We start from the raw sequence: 3825 nt of genomic DNA, 5'->3' as shown, positions 1-3825 counted from the left end.
CTGTATTATAGTAAGGTGCCGTACTAAATTTTCGGGCGTAATAGGACGGTAATAATCATCTGACTTATGGGAGATTCTTAAAATTAGTAATGATGACTCTGGGATAGTTGGACTAAATGTTTGGGTCGCTCCCCCAACTCCCCAGCAATCGCGCGCAATCGGTACGAGCACGGGCCCCAACAATAATATACCCTTTCATAATAAACGGTCATGCATATTTTTACATGGTGATATGAATAAAAAGAAAATTTGTGAGAACTACTTGCACTTGTTGAGCTGTCGCTCACTAGATTTGTTCATGTTGTAAGTCAAAACCAGTTACTTATTGATGACCTTGCAGCAGAGAACGTGTATAGTAGAGGACTGGGTGTGGATACCACTATGCAACAATTTTCGCTTATCGATAATATGGTTTCTAAATTATGACTAAGTAATTATGTTTCTATAATTATGTTCATGAAAACTCAGATTATGTCTACATTGACTTATGTTAAATATATTCATAAATCATTTATATTTAAATTATTATTATTTTCCAATATTATAGTTTCTAATTTACATTTTGAACTACTTAAGTTTACTCACAACTTTTATAATGAAAATTGATTTATCTTGAATTAGGTATTTAAAAAAAAATTTCTTAAAATTTTGTTTGCTAAGTATTTATTTTAAAAGTTAAATATGATTTATGCTATAAGTTATGGTAAGTAACATCTTGGAAAGCTGGTTGTTACAAGAGAAATAAAATGATTAGTTTGTAAATAGTGGGTTAATTTGTTAAAGAGAGAATGACATTTTGTAAACATACTAGAAAGAATAGTTTTTTTTTTTTTTTTTTTTTTTTTTTTTTTTTTTGAGAAGAAAGAAAGTATCAAAAGATACAATGCATGATGGAAAGACTTTAGGGAGTAAGGAAGGGACCTTCTTCCTTACCAGCCTTTATTTAATACAGCCTCTATTTAATACATAGCAAAGTAACACACTTTAGGGAATCAAAACCACTAAAGCCGGTAATAAAAATAAGACTAATTGTGATAAGAAATAAGAGTGGTTATTGACTTTTGAAATATACTAGTTACACTTACGTGGTTCGCACATGTGAGGCTCTATATAAGTTGAAAAATGTTGCACATTTTTAGTTTATTTATGTTTTTATTTTGAGTTTACTTTTGATTTGCATTAAGTTCAATTAAAAAAAAAAAAATCACTCTCAATTGAGAAAAGAGTTCTGATTCATCCTACGACGGCTTAACTAATATAAAAGATGTGGTAATCCCCTAAGACAAAAAAGAAATGTGGTAATTTTATGAATGCGATTTACAATAGATAATAAGTTTAAGTAAAACCCAAATTGATATATCATAAAAGAAATACAAAATGGGAAAAATTAGAAATACCATTTAAGATTGTGAAAAATATTTTTTATGTCACTCAATTTAAAAATAATTATTATTTAATTAATAAGAAGAAAATAAAATGACACAATAACACCTAATTATTTAAAATGATATAAATAATAGTTTTTTAAAAAATCATGACAAATCATGTACTCTTTTCGTACAAAAAGTACTCTAAAAGCAACCAACTTTTGTCCCAAAAAAAGGGAAAAAATAACTGAAAAAGAAAAGAAAAAAAAAACTCCCATTTTATTGTAGAATATTTTGGTTGATTTATTCTAATGATAAAAATAACAACACCTTCCTTAAGGACAAAAACAGAACAAGAGATTTTTGTTACCTAAAGAAGCCATAAAATGAATAAAATCAGAGGGATACCTATAATTATAAATAGTTAAAATAACCAAGCAACCAGAAAAACCAAGAAGGAAAAATTATCTCAGAAAATATCATCAACAGTGAGTACAAATTATGGATAATAATAATAAGGGAGTTTACAGTGACGTTCTTTAGAAAGTTGATGTTGAAAAGTTCTACAAAAAGGACAGGACACAATTGATAAAATCAACACGCTCGAAAACCTTTTCTCATATCTAAAAAACAAGATAGTTTCAACAAAACAAAAACCCCGTGTCCATAGTTTTCTCAAGCAACCAGGATTTATCTTTCCATGGAATCATTTTCCTTATTCAACAAAAAACAATCTTGTGCTCGGATGTGATATGGAAGATCCTACAAGCATTCATTTACCAAGCGAACCTTTTCTGCACACCAGACACAAATACAAACTTATCAGAGTAAATCAAATAAATCTTTAGCAAAAAAACAAAAACAAAAAAAAGAAAAAAAAATCTACTTTTAAATGAGTTAGAAGAACCTTGAACTTTTACAGCTTGAAAGGGAAGCCAAGTCTATCTTACGTCCTCTCTAAAGTTCATTTTCTATGACATAAATATTGACTGCAGTTCGTTTTCATTCTCATTCCCATTTACTTGCTATCTTCCACTTTGTCATTTATAAACATACAACTTAAACCACCACTTTCACGAGCCTTACTAGTAGATAATAGTAAGATTTGAAGGCCTTATCCAACAATCTTAGCTCTTTCACTATGCTGTACTAAAACTGGCCAACTATGTGCAGAACAAGAATATTATTTTTTTATTTTTATGTTTATATATAAAGAACAAGAAAACAAACTGATAATAAAGGTTACACTCAAATGTTGAAAAAAAAATCCGAGAATTAAAAGAAAAACAGAGCTTAAATTGAAGTCTTTGAAAAGCTGAAAACATAGACAAAAAAATGACAATCCACTGAAGAAAAGCCTGTAAAAGAAATAAAATTATGTAAACAGTGATGCTTTCGCTACTAATGAAGTAAATGCATGTTCACATAGCATTCCAAAAGAAAAAGGAAACAAAAAAATAGGAAACAGATCTCATATTATTTCATATCAAGATGGTCAATCCTACCTCAAAGCAAGTCTTCTTGATGTCTTCATTCTCCAATATTATTCTGACTTATTATTTTGTAATCCATTAGATGAAACACATCAATCATTGGAACAGAGTGTCACATAAATAATCAACAGAATGGAAATGCCAAACACTTAAAATATATAAATAAACGCACAACATTAATGCCAGAAAAAAAGGGGATCCAGATGAAGACATACAAATGAACATGCAAAAGAAAATAAATTGCAGAGCAAAGAGAGCTCCAATGTATGATCTAAATAGAGAATATATAGAGAGAGAGAGAGATGTACGCAGTACAAAACAATAACAACAACAACAACAACAGTAGTAACAAAAAAAAAAAGGGCAGGAACTCCAATTCAAGAACCGATGTAAAACTCTCAGACCCAAAACAGTTATTTGCTCAAAAAAAAAAAAAAAAACAAAAACAAAAACAAAAAAAAAAGGAAAAAAAAGAAAAAGAAAAAAAGAGAGAAAAACAACCTACAAATAGAAAATGTGAAAGTTTGCACTCAAACTCAAAAAAATTTTGAACTCAAGTTACAACTTTATTCAAATTCATGTTCTTTTGTAAAATTTGAATTTGAACTTGAGTTTTGAGCTAAAATCTGAGTTCAAGCCCCGTTCATTTTACAGATTTGAATTTAGAATTCGAGTTTTACTATAGTAAAAAACTCTCAAAAACAGTCACATCTAACTTTTTTACTACGGTAAAAAGTTCTCACATAAAATCACATCTCAACTCGAATTAAAAACTCGAATCAGTGAACTAAATGGGCCCTCAAGTTCCCACTTCAACTCAAGTTCCTAAACTCATACTCAAGTTAATGAACAATATTTTTTCTATCATTAAAAATGCCATAACTTTTTCGTTTTAATTCTAATTGAGATTAATTTTTTTTTCTATGCGTTCACAACGAATAGACGAATAAAACCCAACCTATATA

At 29.0% G+C, this 3825-nt stretch overlaps 1 long non-coding RNA gene across 1 annotated transcript; it reads right to left on the bottom strand.

Moving 5' to 3' along the window:
* Window positions 1-1844: 1844 nt before the first annotated feature.
* LOC112092880 lies at window positions 1845-2915 on the bottom strand. The gene is made up of 2 exons (XR_002902799.1): window positions 2873-2915; window positions 1845-2161 (listed from the first exon to the last, which is right to left on the bottom strand). It is a non-coding gene; the product is annotated as an uncharacterized LOC112092880 (long non-coding RNA).
* Between the last annotated feature and the right edge of the window lie 910 nt (window positions 2916-3825).

The sequence above is a fragment of the Morus notabilis genome, unplaced genomic scaffold, assembly GCF_000414095.1.
Source record: "Morus notabilis unplaced genomic scaffold, ASM41409v2 Scaffold181, whole genome shotgun sequence".
Classification (NCBI taxonomy): domain Eukaryota; kingdom Viridiplantae; phylum Streptophyta; class Magnoliopsida; order Rosales; family Moraceae; genus Morus; species Morus notabilis.
Note: the sequence above shows the minus strand (reverse complement) of the source record. Positions and strands in the feature narration are given on the sequence as shown.